The sequence below is a fragment of the Delphinapterus leucas genome, chromosome 5 (assembly GCF_059928025.1).
Source record: "Delphinapterus leucas isolate spDelLeu-1000000601 "Yukka" chromosome 5, BTC_Dleu_Yukka2, whole genome shotgun sequence".
NCBI classification, from domain to species: Eukaryota; Metazoa; Chordata; class Mammalia; order Artiodactyla; family Monodontidae; genus Delphinapterus; species Delphinapterus leucas.
In genome coordinates this window covers 39,086,894-39,107,107 of record NC_143133.1, presented here as the reverse complement: position 1 = coordinate 39,107,107, position 20,214 = coordinate 39,086,894, and the positions used below count along the sequence as shown (strand labels likewise).

The 20,214-nt window shown below is 40.1% G+C and overlaps 1 long non-coding RNA gene across 11 annotated transcripts in view; it reads right to left on the bottom strand.

The window, feature by feature from the left end:
* Positions 1-16,444, bottom strand: part of LOC149749119 (uncharacterized) — a 145,247-nt gene extending 128,803 nt beyond the window's left edge. For 2 of the 11 annotated variants that reach the window (XR_016393240.1, XR_016393244.1), the window contains exon 1: positions 5,914-16,425. This is a non-coding gene — a long non-coding RNA (uncharacterized LOC149749119). Of the gene's footprint in view, positions 1-5,913 lie in introns of all 11 variants that reach the window. The other 9 variants (XR_016393242.1, XR_016393245.1, XR_016393239.1 and 6 more) reach the window with 8 other exon arrangements.
* Positions 16,445-20,214: the final 3,770 nt, after the last annotated feature.

The following is a 20,214-nucleotide window of genomic DNA, read 5'->3' as shown; positions in this document are numbered from 1 at the left end:
CACTGTCTCAAGTTCAAGCATTGACCTAGATATTCCTGACTACAAAGCCCAGGCTTTGAGCTCTCCACCTCATGCCTCTCTACCCAGGCTGACCACATGCCCAAGTTGGCTAGGGACAGTCCCAGCCCTACTTGGTCACCATGTGCCCAGGGGCTTTTCACTTTGGGACTCATTGGTCTCTCTGTTAGAGACAGTCAACACATGTGCTCTGTTCACCCTCTGACTTTTGCCATATCCTAGACAGAACAAGGGGCCACATGGCCATGGAGAAACTCAGGTGGAGTATGATCACGTGCCTCTGGTTAAAGGAATCTGGGTGGTATGAATTCTTATGGAGAGTCAGGTGTCCTTGAACAAATTCAAATTCATTTGCCTAAACGAGAATACGAGTGTTAAACTGGTGACAGTGATGATAATAATAATAGTAAACACAACAACTGGAAGACTAAACATAATTTTCTAACCTAGATTATGTAACCAATTAAGTGTTTATTTATTTGAAAGCCCTTACTGAGGATTTACTCTTTGTCAGAGAAACTAAGGCACTTTATTACCCTCCTTTTACTTAAAATTCCTAATCTCTGAGCCTCTTTTCTCTCTCATCTCTCAAATGGGAATAACAGTCCCAACCTGATAGATTGAAGTAGTTATCATTCAAAAAGAAAAATGCATTGAAAGGACCAGCCCCTAGCCCACTAAATGTTTGCCCCATCCCCGTTCGTCCAAGTACCAAGACAGAGTTATTTATAAAGGTCAGTGTGTTCATGTATTCTTTTATTCAACGAATATTGTACATATATGAACCCACATACTCCTTCAGCAGATGTCTATAGTACACATACTATACATGAGGTGTGACACAATCAATGCAGATGAATCCAGCTGTTACTTCCAAGATTCCCTTCTAGGCGGGTGCCTCGAGTGAGAGGAAGACGAAATCTACAGAATGCCAGGGGTCAGGCATCCAGCTAATGTTTCACAAACACAATTTCATTTAAATCTCACAGCAGCCCTATGGGGTAGAGGTTCCAATTCACACTTTACAAGTGAGGAGCCTGACATGGGGGGAATGTAAGTGATTTGCCCAAGGTCAAAGTTAGCTTTGGTTTCCAGGAATGAAAGGCCATCTTCTTCCTACACAGCCCCCTATGTATTCGTGAACATGTATACACTTCCTCTTGGCCCCTTTCACCATTCAGAGATATACTATGCCGAAGGGTGATTTAATGACAATTAAAATCACTTCCCAACTACAGAAGCCTTTGCAGTTTTTCCAGCTCTTTCACATTTATTATTGTGTGCTTGCTATGAACGGGTTCACTCCCGCCTCACTGCCTTTTATTTTCATAGGCATGGCAAGTACAGGATGTGATAAATACCCTGAACAAGGAAACGTTTAGCCTAAGCTATTATTGGCAGCATCTATGATGGATGACTTAATATAACCCCGAAAAGCCCAATGTGATGACTAATATGTAGTTAAAGGTAGTTGGAAATTTCCTTTGTAAAAAATTATATGGAAGTAACTCGATTAACTTTGAAAGAGAGAAAAAGCCAAGAAAAATACCCACATAATGATTTACTCCTCCTTGCAAGGGTAGCAATAAAGATAAGAATTACAACCCCAAGAGCAGCTAGAGAGGGAATGAATATGTTTCACTGTGCATACCGAATGCTCAAAATGTATTTGCCCAGGCAGGGTAAATAGGAAAGCTCTGGGACTCCAGGAACCTCGGCAAATCCTCTCTTTAGCCGTCTAGTCCAATCTCTTTAACAGGGAAGGAAACTGAGGCATGTGTGAGAGTGTCTGATTTGGGGTCCACTGAGTCGGGATCTTCTCCTTGGCAGGGATAGAAATAAAGCTTGGTATGAGAGAAAGACATGAGCTCTGGGTCCCTGGCCTCAGCTTGCTGGCTACATTCTGGGTGCCTTAGGACAAATCACCTAATCCCTCTGAGTGTCAGATTCTTTGGATGAAGAATATGGAAAATAATGCCAACTTCCTAGGATTATAAAAGGTAATTGGCTTATTGCATATAAAATATTCAGTATAATGCCTGGTATGTAGTAGTTAAAACCAAAAATATTCATTGCTTTCTTCTTCTGAGTAGTTACTGTCATTCCATAGGAGGCCACAACCAGTCTTTCCTAATTCTCTTTCCAACTCTACCCAACACCAAAGAAAATCATAAGATTGTCATTGACCCCATAGGATAAGCATGGAGCCATGCAATCAGTGTATCTATGTTTGTAAATATATATATATCTCCCAAAAGTGTTAAATGTTCACCTTCTCACTATTATAGTTTGGCCACCACTGCTGGATTTGTCTCCACTTTCATTAAGTGCAGTTTAATTAGAGTCCTGGCATAAGGCATTGTGCTTATGCGGGGACTGGAGAAAGTGACCAGAAACATCCGTTTGTGACATCGCTGGCGGATGGAAATCTTACCAGTCATAAGCACATCTGGGAAGATAAAACTGCTGCTTCTCTGCGATTCCTGTTAGCTCTACCAATGCTGATTCTGTGTTGTGAGGACTTTCCCCAAACCTATCTCAGAGCCTTTCTTCTTCCCCTCTTCCTTTCAGGACTATTCCCTTTGTTCTTTTTTTTTTTTAACGTCTTTATACATCTTGGAGTACAATTGCTTTACAATGGTGTGTTAGTTTCTGCTTTATAAAAAAGTGAATCAGTTATACATATACACATGTTCCCATATCTCTTCCCTCCTGCATCTCCCTCCCTCCCACCCTCCCTATCCCACCCCTCTAGGTGGTCAGAAAGAACCAAGCTGACCTCCCTGTGCTACGCGGCTGCTTCCCACTAGCTATCCACTTTATGCTTGGTAGTGTATATATGTCCATGCCACTCTTTCACTTCATCACAGCCTACCCCTCCCCCTTCCCATATCCTCAAGTCCATGCTCTAGTAGGTCTGTGTCTTTATTCCCATCTTACCCCTAGTTTCTTCATGACTTTTTTTTTTCTGAGATTCCATATATATGTGTTAGCATACAGTATTTGTTTTTCTCTTTCTGACTTACTTCACTCTGTATGACAGACTCTAGGTCCATCCACCTCACTACAAATAACTCAATTTCAGTTCTTTTTAGGGCTGAGTAATATTCCATTGTATATATGTGCCACATATTCTTTATCCATTCATCCGATGATGGACACTTAGGTTGCTTCCATGTCCTGGCTATTGTAAATAGAGCTGCAATGAACATTTTGGTACATGACTCTTTTTGAATTATGGTTTTCTCAGGGTATATGCCCAGTAGTGAGATCGCTGGGTCATATGGTAGTTCTATTTTTAGTTTTTTAAGGAACCTCCATAGTGTTCTCCATAGTGGCTGTATCAATTTACATTCCCACCAACAGTGCAAGAGTGTTCCCTTTTCTCCACACCCTCTCCAGCATTTATTGTTTCTAGATTTTTTGATGATGGCCATTCTGACTGGTGTGAGATGATATCTCATTGTAGTTTTGATTTGCATTTCTCTAATGATTAATGATGTTGAGCATCCTTTCATGTGTTTGTTGGCAATCTGTGTATCTTCTTTGGAGAAATGTCTATTTAGGTCTTCTGCCCATATTTGGATTGGGTTGTTTGTTTTTTTGTTATTGAGCTGCATGAGCTGCTTGTAAATTTTGGAGATTAATCCTTTGTCAGTTGCTTCATTTGCAAATATTTTCTCTCATTCTGAGGTTTGTCTTTTGGTCTTGTTTATGGTTTCCTTCACTGTGCAAAAGCTTTTAAGTTTCATTAGGTCCCATTTGTCCATTTTTGTTTTTTTTTTCCATTTCTCTAGGAGGTGGGTCAAAAAGGATCTTGTTGTGATTTATGTCACAGAGTGTTCTGCCTATCTTTTCCTCTAAGAGTGATAGTGTCTGGCCTTACATTTAGGTCTTTAATACATTTTGAGTTTATTTATAACCCTTTGTTCTTAAGAATAAAATGCAAACTCTGTACCATGGCCTTTAGGTGCCTGGCACCTGTCTCCAGCCTCCTCCAGGGCTCTGGCTCCACACTCCTTTCTGTCCCTCTCACACTCAGAACATTTGTCCATGCTCTTACCTCCTCCTAGAATGTCTTCCCCAGAACTGCTACTTTCACCTTGCAGGTGTCTGCTCAGATGTCACCTCCATAGATCTGACACTTCCCTGAGTATCTCATTCTTAGTATGCCTCCCTCCTACTTGGTCCTCTACCACCTTCCCTAGGTTAGCTTTTAAATCTACATATCAAAGATCTGTACCTAAGTTGACATTTATTTACTTGTTCATTTTTTGTTACCAGTAAAGAGAGCTTAGAGAGTGTGTTGCTATCCTAGGGCTGCTAGAAAAAGTAACACAAACTGAGTGGCTTCAAATAACAGAAATGTATTATCTCCCAGTTCTGGTGGTCAGGAGTCTGAGGTCGAAGTGTCAGTAGTGTTGTTTCCTTCTGGAGGCTCTGAGGGAGACGCTTTACCTGGCTTCCCTCCAGCATCTGGTGGCTCCAGGAAGTCCTTGGTGATCCTTGGCTTGTAGACGTGCCACACCACTCTCTGGCCCACATGACTTTCTCCTCTGTGTCTGTGTGTCTGTGTGTCTGTGTCTCAAATTCCCCTCTCCTTTCTCTTGTAGGGATACCAGCCATTGAATTTACAGCCCACCCTAAATCCAAGATCTCATTCTGAGACTTTTAGCTAAATTACATCTGCAAAGATGCTATTTATAAATAACTTCATCTTCACGGTACAAGGAATTAGGACTTGGACATCCTCTTTTGAGGGAAGAGCATAATATAACCTACTACAGAAAGCAAACACCTTCTCTCTCTTGGGGACCACCTGAGTCCCTGAGCCCAGCATAATGCCTTTCCCCCAACAGGCTTTCATTAAATATGTTTTGAGTGAATGAACACTGTCGCTTTAAGACATTCCCTCTCTGATCCCAAAGCCTTGGCAGGTGGCCCCTCCAACTTGGAGAGCTGCAGCTTCTTGACTGTCTGAGCAGCTCACTGCTTCTCCCATCATGGAAGATCCACGAAGCTAGCCCCCTGGCTGGAGCAGTGCACTAAGACTGCATGGCTGTCCCCAGACAAGGTGTGTTGAACAGTGCTGTGAATGTTGCTCAGTCAGAGCAGGCTCTGTATCTGCTGGGCTCCATGGTGATAAATGTCAGCACTCTGGCTGCCTGCTCAGATGACCTTCCTTCCCACAGGGACACTGGATGTGGTAGATTCACGGTTACAAATTCCTGCTCCCATTCCGCTCTGACATCACCTATTGGTTTTCCCTCTTCCCTTTATCTCAATGATCATATTTGTCCCTATCCTAAAATCCCTTCCTTAGCAATAATCATCCATACTCTAGCCCAATCTACTTCCTTGCATGATTATATTCTTTCATAACATATTTCTCCTTCAAAAGACTTAATCCATCAGTCAATAGTTATTAGCGTAGTTGCTTGTACAACATCTGGCTTCCTCAATAATCTCTAAGCTTCATGAGGGCGGCCTCTGTCCATTCTACAAGGAGAGTGCAGCCCCCATGCCTGAGAGCTAGAAGATGCTGAATACGTGCAACTGACCACCTGAATGTGTGCACCACACTCTCATCTGAGCCTCCACTTTTCTCATCCACTCTTCAACTTCCCAACTTCCTGCATCCTGGATTCAACCCACCACTCACTGTAAGCTGTTTTCATGATCCGTGTTACCATATGCAACAAACGCCATTTCCCAACATCCAATTCATTCCCATCAAGTCCGATTTATGATACCCATTGCATAGCCACTGACTTCCTCCACATCTCCATCATTCCACTCTGGTGGGTGGATTCCTACCTGTATCAGTCTGCTAGGGCTGCCATAACCCAGGACAACAGACAGGGGAGCATAAACAACAGAAATGTATTTTCTCACAGTTTTGGAGGCTAGATGTCTGAGATCAAAGTGTTCACAGGGTTGATTTCTTCTACAGCCTCTCTCCTTGGCTTGTAGATGGCTGTCTTCTCCCTGTATCTTCGTATGGTCTTCCCTCTGCCTGTGTCTCTCTCCTAATCTCTTCTTCTTAAAAGGAAACCAGTTGTATTGGATTAGGACCCACCTCAACGACCTCAATTTAATTCAGTTACTTCTTTAAAGACACTGTCTCCAAATACAGTCACATTCTGGGGTACTGTGGGTTAGGACTTCAACATATGTATTCTGGGGGCATAAATTCAGCCCATAATACTACCCATCCTTCAGATTTCAATTCAAATATCACTTTGATGGAGAAGTTTTTATTGATATGCCAAATGAAGTCCGACTTCCCCACTACGGTCTATTATAGCATCCTACACTGTGTATCCATTCACAGCCCTTGCCATGGCAGTAATATTCTACAAGTGTGCTTGTAATTATTCAATTCATGTCTATCTCTCCATTAGACTGTAAACTCCATCAGGTCAATGGACATGTCAAAGCTCTGCTTACCATTAATATCTCCAGTGCTCAGCATTTGACACTCTTGACCATCCACTCTCTTAATTGCTTTCTTTTGATTTCTGTGATACCACCTTTCTATCTTCTCCTACACCTCAAACTCCTTCAGAATTCTTCACTCTCCTCTTGCTTTTGAACCGCCTCTAAAATATGGTTTCCTTGAGTTTCTATCTTGGTCACCTTCTTTTCTTGTTCAATGAGCTATATCTAGGAAATGTTAACCCTCTCTCAGCTTTAGGAAGTGTCATGTCCTGCCAATGACTTCTAGATTTCTGTCTCTACTGTGGTACTGCCTCCTTTATTCCATTTCTAAATTTTCTACTTCCTACAACTTATATCAAGCTTTACCACCTCAAAAACATGTTCAATACAGAAATTATCTTTACCTTTAAATCTACTCCACCTCTATTACTTAGCTTAGTAGATGGCACCAACATACATGCCCAGTTGCACAAATAATAAAGTATATCACAGGAGCCCATTATAAATGTAAACTATAAATATATGAAATTATATCTGAGTCCAGCTTTGCCCCTGCATTTCAAACCCAATTCTGTTGATTTCTTCTATGTATCCCTTGATTCACTTTTTTTCTCTCCATTCCTTAAAGCAGACACACATTCTATCTGCACTGCCACAAGAACATTTAACTAATACAAATCGAAGTTACCCTTCTTCTTAAACCTTCCAAAGGTACCCCATCCATGAGCTGAGACCCATCCATCTCTCTAGACTAATTTCCTACTAATCTTCTCTGTTTTTCTGCATATCCTCACCTACATTAAATTTTCCACTTATCTTTGAATGGGCAGACTCCTCCATGCCTTCGTGTGCACCTCTCAGACCCCACTTCAGAAATGTGTATGAAAGAAGAAGCTCTTAGTTGTCATGCTTCACTGGGAATGGTCTCAGTTATAGAAGATGGCTTTACACAAGGTCACACCTGCTTCCACAAGGCAGCCTACATCCATTGTTAATCATCACAAGGTTATAAAGTCCCAGCTCCCTCTCCCCAACTCAGGACATCTCTGATGAGCTCTCTCCCTTTAGGGCTGCCTGAAGACTTTGTTGGGGCTGAATCACAGCTCAGTTTCTCCTTCTGTAGAGTCCTGATTCCTCTCTCTCCCTTCCACAGCTGTAGATCCCAGGGCGTTCCTGGAAAAAAAAAATAATTCCTGCACACTAATCTCCATCTCCAAGTCTGCTTCCCAAGGAACAAGTCTGTGATACTGGCTATTTGTAGATACATGTCCTCTGCCTGGGTAGTATTTCTGTTCTATCTTCACTTGCCAAACTCTATGCATTCTTCACATCCCAAGTCAAATGTCATCTAGATGCACATTTCAAATTTTCTCTATATCAACACATATTGCACTGCATTATAATTATTACTCAGACATTTTCCTTTCTTGCTACGCTAACTTTATGTTCTGCAAGGATACTGTAGTAATTAGCTACTTCTGTGCAAAAAAATGCTATAAGCTTGGTGGTTTGAAATAACACCTCTTTGTTATCTGGAAAGTCTGCAGGTCAGAAATCCAGATGAGCTCAATTAGGTTCTCTGCTTAGTGTCTTGTAAGACTGAAATCAACATGTCAGCCAGCCTGGGTGTTCACTGGAGGCTTTGGGGAGAATCCATTTCCAACTATGCAAGTTGGCAGAATTCAGTTCCTTATGGTTATAGGACTGGGTTCCCTGTTTCCTTGCTGGCTGTCTCCTCAGGGCCACTCTGCTTTTAGAAGCTGTCTCCTTGACTTCTCACATGGCTCTCACCATCTTCAAAGCCAACAATGGTGCATCAACTCAACTTCTTATGCTTTGAAACTCTGTGGCTTCTACCTCTATCTTCTTCTGCTACCAGCCAGAGAAAGTTCTTTTCTTTTAAGGACTCATGTGATTAGATCAGACCCACCAAGATATTGTATTATCCCTTTTTTATGGTCAACTTTGCTTTATAACACAATCATGGGTGTGATATCTCACATTCACAGGTGCTAAGGATTAGAGAGAGTGTGGATTCTGGTGGCCTTACCTAGACATTCTGCCTACTGCAGATGGAAAGAAAATCTTATTGCGTATCCTTCTCAGCACCTAGCAGAGCTTCTGATATAAAAGATAATTGATCCTTGTATTAATTTTTAGGTTGAGCTGACATCAGTTTCACTGATTATTATCCTTTTAAATGCTCTGTTGCATGTGTAGTGAAAAAAATACCTCAAATAAAGAATTAAAATAACAATAAAGAAATGGATTGCAGTCCTCTCATGATGAACATTGATCCATAGAAGAGATTCAAACTGGAAGAGAAATGTCACAAAATGGAAAGAAAAACCTCCTGAGAAGTGAATGTGTAATTTTGCAGTTTTGCATATTTTGCAGTTGAGTCCATCAACTTTCAAGCTCAATAATTAAATAATAATTATAAGTTACCAAAGTTGCTTTACTGTTAATGCCTCAATTTGATTAACGACAGAAGGTTTCCTAAACTGGATTCTGCTTAAACTTCAAACAGGTTTCCTAAACTGGATTCTGCTTAAACTTCAAACAGGTTTGGAGCTGTAGGAAAGCAAGGATCACTAGACTGCCCCTAGAGTGTGCTGTGATGAATTCATGGCTTTGATTTGGAAATGAGGTTATTTTCATGCATGTATTTTTGTGTTTGTTTATGTACATCATCACAGTGTTTTCAGGGTTGCTGTCTCTCTACATATACATATGCCAAAACTCTAATACTTTCTTATGGCCTCCTTCCCTTCTGCTGACTGCAGCCTTCACTTCATTTTGTGTTTAGGCATACAAAGTGATGACAAAGGTGGACAATTGTTTCTGGCTGCAGCTCACCCAAATAAAACTGTTTCAGTTGATTCAGAGCACTGATGTCAGCCAAGACCCTATACTTCTTGACACTGCATTTTCCCAGTAAATAATAAATCACTGTGTTTCCACCAGCAGCCTCTCTCCCTCTGCCTTCCTCTTTTCTTCCAACATTAGTCATGCTAGCGTAGCTCACCACCTGTCACTTGGCAAATTTCTGCAAATACTTTTACCCAAGTAGAGGCGGATTTGGTTTCATTGAAGTTAGGAACACACCTGTGCTGACTTGCGTCTGCAACTCACCAGCTGTAGTTCTTTTAAAAGTATATATTTTTTGGCTGTTTGTATATATTACAATCTGCTATTTCTTGGTATGGATTTTTCAAACATTTCTATCATTAGAATTTTGAATTTCAGGTGATGTAAATATGCTTCAGGACAAAATATATAAGTAGTTAAATACATAGTGGGTTATCTTGAAAGGGGATTAATGTTACCTAATTAACTTGTATTTAATTCATATATCATAGCTCCTTTAATCCTCCCAACAAATCTAATGAAGGGAAATTATACATCATCCTCATTACATAGGTGAGAATGTAAGACTCAGGAAGAGCCACTTGCCTACGTCATTCACCAACTACCTGCAAAATCCTGAACTCCAAATCAGGAGTGTCTAATTTAAAGTCCTTGTAATTTTCCCTTTATATGTTGTATTTCCTACTTGATAATGCTGCTTTCTTTTACCTATTCATTCAACATTCGAAGAATCCCTACTACGTCCCAGAGAAAGTGCTAGTGACAAAGGTTTGTACAGGCAAACACACAGTCCTGTCCCACAGATGCTGGTAGGTCAGCAGAAAAAATGTTCATATAAATAATTATGATGCAGTTTTTATTAAAAGTTCTGTAACGGAAGTAAGTCTCAATGTAGGTCTATCTAGAGCTGCTCTTCCAAAGCAGTAGTGACCACTCATGTATGATTATTTAAATGATTAAAACGATTTTATATGTAAAGTTAGGAATTCAGTTCCTTACTTGCACTTGTCACATTTCAAGGGCTTGACAGTCATGCGTGGCTAGTGTCTATTGAACAGGGCAGTGCAGATAATAGAAAACTCCCATCTTGTACCGCATTCTATTGGACAGCGTTAGGCTAGAGGATCAGAAACTCTTCACCCAAAGTAGCTCTTGGCTGAGACATGAAGACTAAATAGGAGCTTTCAGGAAAACAGCAGAGGCAAGAGATTTCAGGCAGAGGAAACAGAATGTGCCAAGGTAGGCATGAGAAGACACAGATCATCTAGTGAGATGTAAGTAAATCAGAATAAACCTAAATGTTTAAAAGATGCCCTGGAATAGGGAGCATAATATGGATTGACTGGAAGGCAGGGACCTCTTCACAGGTAATCTTCTATGTTATTATATGACATAGTATAATAGAGGATGGAATGTATGTTGCAGGATGAATGTTGTATATGTATGTTATACATGTATGTTGTGGGATGGAATGTGAATTTCCTCTTGTGGGTCAGTAGTTTTCAAATCTTTTCAGTTACAGGCCTTTTTACTTTTCAAATAAAATATGATTCAGAATCCCTTGATAGAAGGCAGATAAAAATAGAACTGCTCTTTTAAAAGTCAGGTGGAAGGCTTTCCTCTCAGGCATACCTGGACCCCTGAGACATCCTCACTGAACCCTGGGGCTCTGCAGAGCTAGTGGACACATCAGAGATCCCCTGGACAATTTTGAACATGAAGTGGATGATAGGATACTATGTATTGGGATTATCACCCTGTACAGTGTGGAGGACTGGTGGGTGAAGATAAAATGGATGCTGGGATGGATGACTACAAAGGCATGGAAATAGATGAAGAAAAAGATGGTAAACAGCATTTTTAACTAGGGCAGAAAGAATGGTCTGAGGATCTGAAGGAATCTAGAATACAAGGAAGAGAAGAAACAGACTCACTCCCATTTTTCCACCTTGGGCAAGTTGGTGGCTAGTGGTACCATTTTTCATAACATGGAATTCCAGAGTGATATTTTACTTATTGGATGATTGGTTTAAATTCTCTAGTCCTCAAAAAATAGCAGGATGGGGAGCACAGTGGTTTACATTTAAGCCTTGAGTTCCCTCTGGCTTTGACAGAATGCTCTGTCATTCTGTCAAAGCCAGAGGGAATATCACACAAATCCTTTTATTCACTTCAGTGAATAATATATGTCTTATTTATTTATTCTTTCCTACAGCACACACCAATCAGAAGCATCTGAAACAAACAGACCCCAGAAACTAGAGTCAAAAGGAGCATTTTGTCAACTGATTAGATAGCAGTTAGTTTAATGCTAACATTAATCAGGGTCTGATTGCTCCACTGTAAGGAACAAGAACTGTGTGCAGAGACTAATACGCAAGATCTGTTTCAGAGTGTTTCTGTAGAAACCCCCATGCAGTAATCAAGAACACCAAATGAAGGTTATTGATCCGTTGTGTTACTGAGAAACAATATAATTGATATTTCAGATCTTAATTTTTGGTTCCAAAGTAAAAGAGGCAGTTTGTACAGATCATTAGTAACAGTTTTTTGTTGTTGTTTTTACCATTTAAACCAAAATATGGAGTTCAAATGTTACTCCGTTTCAAATAAACATTGATTTAATTGTCAAGCAATCTTTATTTGTAAGTGTTTAAAGTGATCATCCTTTGGACAAATCTGAGCTTTGTAGTCAGTTTCCATGCCTGAGATTTGTGGAATGAGGTTTTTCATTTAACTTGTCTGGACCTCAACATTCTCTTTTGCAAAGTGGCATTTTTTTTTTTTTTTGCAAAGTGGCATTTTTAATACCCACATCACAGTTTTATTGAAAGGATTCAGGGAGAAAGTCAATATCGGAGAGTCAGTGCAGCATACTGTTTAGGAGCAAAGACACTGAGTCCAACTTCTGTGTTTAAAACACAGCTTTGCCACTTATTAGCTGTGCAAACTTGGACACATTAGTTGACCTCTCTGTTCCTCAATGTCCTCCTCTTTAAAGAGGGATAATAGTAATAGGCATCCATGACAGGGTTAGAGTGGAATGAAATGAACATATGAAAAGTTCTTAGAAGAGGGCCAGACAGATTATAAGCATAACATAACAACCATTAATTGTTTTTACTGCTATAATTTGAAAGTGTTCAGGCACAGTGTTAATTCTTACTAAATATTAACTGCACCACATTCCCTTCTACAGTAATTCAGTAGCTGTAGGCCTTGCCTTTGCTTCCTATGGAGCAATGAGTTGTTAAGGAGGAAAATAGAAGGAAAGATTGTTGGTCTGAATACCTTACCCATTTGTACACAAAACTTCAAAAATTCATCCTTTTGCCTAATTCCTAAATATGACTAGACAACACAGAAACTCCTGAAATGTGAAGAAACCATGATGAAGACTGTGATGAATTGGTTGAAGAATAAAGACTCTAGGAGAAATAGATTGTTCTAACAGGAAACAGATTCTAATTAGTACCCCGACAAATCTAAGGACACACTCTTATCAAAAAATAAGAATAAGTTTCCATGAGAAGCAAACCACAAAACAACAAAGAAGAGTTTCTTTGGAGTTGAAAAATATATATGACAGATAAAATGAAAGGAAAAACATATACACGGGTTGAAGATTAAGTCAAATAACTGGCACAGAACCTAGAGCTAAAAAGATAGAGAAGAATTTGAGAGAAAAGATGGAAGACAGTCCAATGGGCCCAGCATTGGACTCAAAGGAATTCTAGAAAGGAGTAATGGTGATGATGGAGGGGGCGGGGGGGGGGTGAGTGGGGAGGATATTGCCAAATAAATAATACAAGAAAAGTTTTCTGAACTGAAGGAAATGTGACTCCTCGAAAGGAAAGGGTCCAAAATCACAAGATACAACTATATATACACTGAAATGTCTAACAATAGAAAATAAATAAAATTAAAATGGAAAATACTAAGTGCTGGGGCTGATGCAGATCAACAAGTGCTCTCATATACTGCTGGTGGGAAAACAGAAAGGTACATCCACTTTGGAAAACAAGTGGCAATATCATATAAAGTTAGACATGTAATTACGTTGTGACCCAAGAAATCTTATTTTCAGTTATTCACACAAGAGAAGTCAAAGCAGATGCCCACACAAAAGTCTGTAAATAAGTGTTCATGGTAGCTTTATTTATATGATATCAAAAAAAAGCAACCCAAGTGATCATCAGTTCTTCAGTTGTTGATTGGATAAACAAATTATGGTACATCCAAACAATAGAATATTACAGAAACCAAAAGGGACAAACTACTGATATATTCAACAATGAGAATAATCTGAAAAGTATTTTAATAAATTAAAGAAGACACAAAAGCCTACATACAGTTTGATTGCATTTGTATGACATTCTCAAAAAGGCAAAACAATAGAGACAGAAATAAGATTAGTGTTTTCTAGGCACGGGAGATGAAAGATTGGGGATTAAGAAGAGGCAGGAAGGGCTGGAAATATCCTGTACCTTGATACAGTGGTAAATTTAAAACGATATGTTTGTGAAAGCTTATCAAAATGTTCTTCAAAAATGGATAACCTTGTTTGTGAATTCCCCTTTAATAAATATGAATTCAATAAAAATAAAAAGGCCTACTGAATAACAAGCAAGATAATTTTTAAGACCCACATTGGATATGTCACTAAGAAATTTCAGGAGTGATGTCAACAAGATGGTAGAGTAGGAAGTTTTGGAATCTTCTTGCCCCTACAAACACACCAATTCAGCAACAATTCATGGACAAATTACCTTTTTGAGAAATCCAGAAATTAGGTGAAAGACTCCTGTAACCCAGGAGAATGTGAATCAGACTAACAGAAGACAGTAGGGAGATTCAGATCACCCTCTCACCAGAAGACCAGCCCCTGGCACAGCATCAAATGATCAGATCTTTCTCCAGGATAAATAACATGTTAGGTCACAAAACAAGTCTTAAAACACTTAAGAAGATTGAAATCATACCAAGTATTTTTGTCTGACCACAATGGATTGAAAGTAAAAATTAATAGCAGAAGTAAAACTGAAAAATTCACAAATGTATGGAACTTAAACAACATACTCTTGAACGACCACTGAATCAAAGAAGAAATCAAAAAGGAAACAGAAAATGCTTTGAGAGCCAGGAAAATGAAAACACAACATACCAAAAACTTAGAGGATGCAGCAAAAACAGTATTAAAAGTTCATAGCAGAGACGAGGGGAAGATGGCAGAAGAGTAAGACGCAGAGATCACCTTCCTCCCCACAGATACACCAGAAATACATCTACACGTGGAACAACTTCTACAGAACACCTACTGAACGCTGGCAGAAGACCTCAGACCTCCCAAAAGGCAAGAAAGTCCCCCACGTACCTGGGTAGGGCAAAAGAAAAAAAGAAAAAACAGGGACAAAAGAATAGGGACAGGACCTGCACCAGTGGGAGGGAGCCGTGAAGGAGGAAAGGTTTCCACACAGTCGGAAGCCCCTCGCGGGCGGAGACTGCGGGTGGCGGAGGGGGAAGCTTCGGAGCTGCAAAGGAGAGCACAGCAACAGGGGTGCTGTGGGCAAAGCGAAGAGATTCCCGCACAGAGGATCGGTGCCGACCGGCACTCACCAGCCCGAGAGGCTTGTCTGCTCACCCGCCGGGGCGGGCGGGGCTGGGAGCTGACGCTTGGGCTACGGAGGTCAGCTCCCAGGGAGACGACTGCGGTTGGCGGCGTGAGCACAGCCTGCAGGGGTTAGTGCACCACGGCTAGCCGGGAGGGAGTCTGGGGAAAAGTCTGGACCTGCCAAAGAGGCAAGAGACTTTCTCTTCCCTCTTTGTTTCCTGGTGCGCGAGGAGAGGGAATAAAGAGTGCTGCTTAAAGGAGCTCCAGAGACGGGCGCAAGCCGCAGCTAACAGCGTGGACCTCAGAGACGGGCATGAGACGCTAAGGCTGCTGCTGCTGCCACCAAGAAGCCTGTGTGCGAGCACAGGTCACTATCCACACCTCCCTTCCGGGGAGCCTGTGCAGCCCGCCACTGCCAGGGTGCCGTGATCCAGGGAAAACTTACCCGGGAGAACGTAGGGCGCGCCTCAGGCTGTTACAACGTCACGCCAGCTTCTGCCACTGCAGGCTCACTCCTTACTCCGTACCCGTCCCTCCCCCTGGCTTGCGTGAGCCAGAGTCCCCGAAGAAGCTGCTCCTTTAACGCCATCCTATCTGAGCAAAGAACAGATGTCCTCCGGTGACCTACATGCAGGGGCGGGGCCAAATCCAAAACTGAGCCCCAGGAGCTGTGCGAATAAAGAAGAGAAAGGGAAATCCCTCCCAGCAGCCTCAGAAGCAGCGGATTAAATCTCCACAATCAACTTGTTATACCCTGCATCTGTGGAATACCTGAATGGACAGCGAATCATCCCAAATTGAGGAGGTGGACTTTGAGAGCAAGATTTATGATTTTTTCCCCTTTTCCTCATTTTGTGAGTGTGTATGTGTATGCTTCTGTGTGAGATTTTGTCTGTATAGCTTTGCTTCCACCATTTGTCCTAGGGTTCTATCCGTATTTTTTTTTAAATTTTTTTCTTAATAATTATTTTTATTTTAATAACTTTATTTTATCTTACTTTATTTCATTTTATTTTATCTTCTTTCTTTCCTTCCTTCCCTCCTTCCTTCCTTCCTTCCTCCCTCCTTCCCTCCCTCCCTCTCTTCCTCCTTTGTTTCTTCCTTCCTTCCTTTCTTTCTTTCTTTCTTTTTCTTTCTTTCTTCCTTCCTTCCTTCCTTCCTTCCTTCCTTCCTTCCTTTCTTTCCTTCTTTTTCTTTCTTTCTTTCTTTCTTTCTTTCTTTCTTTCTTTCTTTCTTTCTTTCTACTTTTTCTCCCTTTTATTCTCAGCCGTGCGGATGAAAGGCTCTTGATGCTGAAGCCAGGAGTCAGTGCTGTGCCTCTGAGGTGGGAGAGCCAACTACAGGACACTGGTCCACAAGAGACCTCCCAGCTCCACATAATATCAAACGGCAAAAATCTCCCAGAGATCTCCATCTCAACACCAGCACCCAGCTTCACTCAATGACCAGCAAGCTACAGTGCTGGACACCCTATGCCAAACAACTAGCAAGACAGGAACACAACCCCACGCATTAGCAGAGAGGCTGCCTAAAATCATAATAAGTCTACAGACACCCCAAAACACACCACCAGATGTGGACCTGCCCAGAAAGACAAGATCCAGCCTCATCCACCAGAACACAGGCACTAGTCCCCTCCACCAGGAAGCCTACACAACCCACAGAACCAACCTTAGCCACTGGGGAGAGACACCAAAAACAACGAGAACTATAAACCTGCAGGCTGCAAGAAGGAGACCCCAAACGCAGTAAGTTAAGTAAAATGAGAAGACAGAAAAACACACAGCAGATGAAGGAGCAAGATAAAAACCCACCAGACCTAACAACTGAAGAGGAAATAGGCAGTCTACCTGAAAAAGAATTCAGAATAATAATAGTAAAGATGATCCAAAATCTTGGAAATAGAATAGAGAAAATGCAAGAAACATTTAACAAGGACCTAGAAGAACTAAAGATGAAACAAGCAACAATGAACAACATAATAAATGAAATTAAAAATACTCTAGATGGGATCAATAGCAGAATAACTGAGGCAGAAGAATGAATAAGTGACCTGGAAGATAAAATAGTGGAAATAACTACTTCAGAGCAGAATAAAGAAAAAAGAATGAAAAAAACTGAGGACAGTCTCAGAGACATCTGGGACAACATTAAATGCACCAACATTCGAATTATAGGGGTCCCAGAAGAAGAAGAGAAAAAGAAAGGGACTGAGAAAATATTTGAAGAGATTATAGTTGAAAACTTCCCTAATATGGGAAAGGAAATAGTTAATCAAGTCCAGGAAGCACAGAGAGTCCGATACAGGATAAATCCAAGGAGAAATATGCCAAGACACGTATTAATCAAACTGTCAAAAATTAAATACAAAGAAAACATATTAAAAGCAACAAGGGAAAAACAAATAATAACACACAAGGGAATCCCCATCAGGTTAACAGCTGATCTTTCAGCAAAAACTCTGCAAGCCAGAAGGGACTGGCAGGACATATTTAAAGTGATGAAGGAGAAAAACCTGCAACCAAGATTACTCTACCCAGCAAGGATCTGATTCAGATTTGATGGAGAAATTAAAATCTTTACAGACAAGCAAAAGCTGAGAGGGTTCAGCACCACAAAACCAGCTTTACAACAAATGCTAAAGGAACTTCTCTAGGCAAGAAACACAAGAAAAGGAAAATACCTACAATAATGAACCCAAAACAATTAAGAAAATGGGAATAGGAACATACATATCGATAATTACCTTAAATGTAAATGGACTAAATGCTCCCACCAAAAGATACAGATTGGCAGAATGGATACAAAAACAAGACCCATATATATGCTGTCTACAAAAGACCCACTTCAGACCTAGAGACACATACAGACTGAAAGCAAGGGGATAGAAAAAGATATTCCATGCAAATGGAAACCAAAAGAAAGCTGGAGTAGCAATTCTCATATCAGACAAAATAGACTTTAAAATAAAGACTATTAGAAGAGACAAAAAAGGACACTACATAATGATCAAGGGATTGACCCAAGAAGAAGATATAACAATTGTAAATATTTATGCACCCAACATAGGAGCAAATCAATACACAAGGCAAATACTAACAGCCATAAAAGAGGAAGTCGGCAGTAACACATTCATAGCAGGGGACTTTAACATGCCACTTTCACCAATGGACAGATCATCCAAAATGAAAATAAATAAGGAAACACAAGCTTTAAATGATACATTAAACAAGATGGACTTAATTGATATTTATAGGACATTCCATCCAAAAACAAGAGAATACACATTTTTCTCAAGTGCTCATGGAACATTCTCCAGGATAGATCATACCTTGGGTCACAAATTAAGCCTTGGTAAATTTAAGAAAATTGAAATTGTATCAAGTATCTTTTCCGACCACAACGCTATGAGACTAGATATAAATTACAGGAAAAGATCTGCAAAAAATACAAACACATGGAGGCTAAACAATACACTACTTAAAAACGAAGTGATCACTGAAGAAATCAAAGAGGAAATTAAAAAATACCTAGAAACAAATGACAATGGAGACACGATGACCCAAAACCTATGGGATGCAGCAAAAGCAGTTCTAAGAGGGAAGTTTATAGCAATACAATCCTACCTAAAGAAACAGGAAACATCTCGAATAAACAACCTAACCTTGCACCTAAAGCAATTAGAGAAAGAAGAACAAAGAACCCCAAGTTAGCAGAAGGAAAGAAGTCATAAAAATCATATCAGAAATAAATGAAAAAGAAATAAAGGAAACGATAGCAAACATCAATAAAACTAAAAGCTGCTTCTTTGAGAAGATAAACAAAATTGATAAACCATTAGCCAGACTCATCTAGAAAAAAAGGGAGAAGACACAAATCAGTAGAATTACAAATGAAAAAGGAGAAGTGACAGCTGACACTGCAGAAATACAAAAGATCATAAGAGATTACTACAAGCAACTCTATGCCAATAAAATGGACAACCTGGAAGAAATGGACAAATTCTTAGAAATGCACAACCTGCCAAGACTGAAACAGGAAGAAATAGAAAATATGAACAGACCAATCACAAGCACTGATATTGAAACTGTGATTAAAAATCTTCCAACAAACAAAACCCCAGGACCAGATGGCTTCACAGGCAAATTCTATCAAACATTTAGAGAAGAGCTAACAACTATCCTTCTCAAACTCTTCCAAAATATAGCAGAGGGAGGAACACTCCCAAGCTCATTCTACGAGGTCACCATCACCTTGATACCAAAACCAGACAAGGATGTCACAAAGGAAGAAAACTACCGGCCAATATCACTGATGAACATAGATGCAAAAATCCTCAACAAAATACTAGCAAACAGAATCCAACAGCACATTAAAAGGATCATACACCATGAACAACTGGGGTTTATTCCAGAAATGCAAGGATTCTTCAATATACGCAAATCAATCAACGTGATACACCATATTAACAAATTGAAAGAGAAAAACCATATGATTATCTCAATAGATGCAGAGAAAGCTTTTGACAAAATTCAACACCTATTTCTGATAAAAACCCTGCAGAAAGTAGGCATAGAGGGAACTTTCCTCAACATAATAAAGGCCATATATTACAAACCCACAGCCAACATCATTCTCAATGGTGAAAAACTGAAAGCATTTCCACTAAGATCAGGAACAAGACAAGGTTGCCCACTCTCACCACTCTTATTCAACATAGTTTTGGAAGTTTTAGCCACAGCAATCAGAGAAGAAAAAGAAATAAAGGAATCCAAATCGGAAAAGAAGAAGCAAAGCTGTCACTGTTTGCAGAAGACATGATACTCTACATAGAGAATCCTAAAGATGCAACCAGAAAACTACTAGAGCTAATCAATGAATTTGGTAAAGTAGCAGGATACAAAATTAATGCACAGAAATTTCTGGTATTCTTATACACTAGTGATGAAAATTCTGAAAGTGAAATTAAGAAAACACTCCCATTTACCATTGCAACAATAAGAATAAAATATCTAGGAATAAACCTACCTAAGGAGACAAAAGACCTCTATGCAGAAAATTATAAGACACTGATGAAAGAAATTAAAGATGATACAAATAGATGGAGAGATATGCCATGTTCTTGGATTGGAAGAATCAACATTGTGAAAATGACTCTACTACCCAAAGCAATCTACAGATTCAACGCAATCCCTATCAAACTACCACTGGCATTTTTCATAGAACTAGAGCAAAAAATTTCACCATTTGTATGGAAACACAGAAGACCCCGA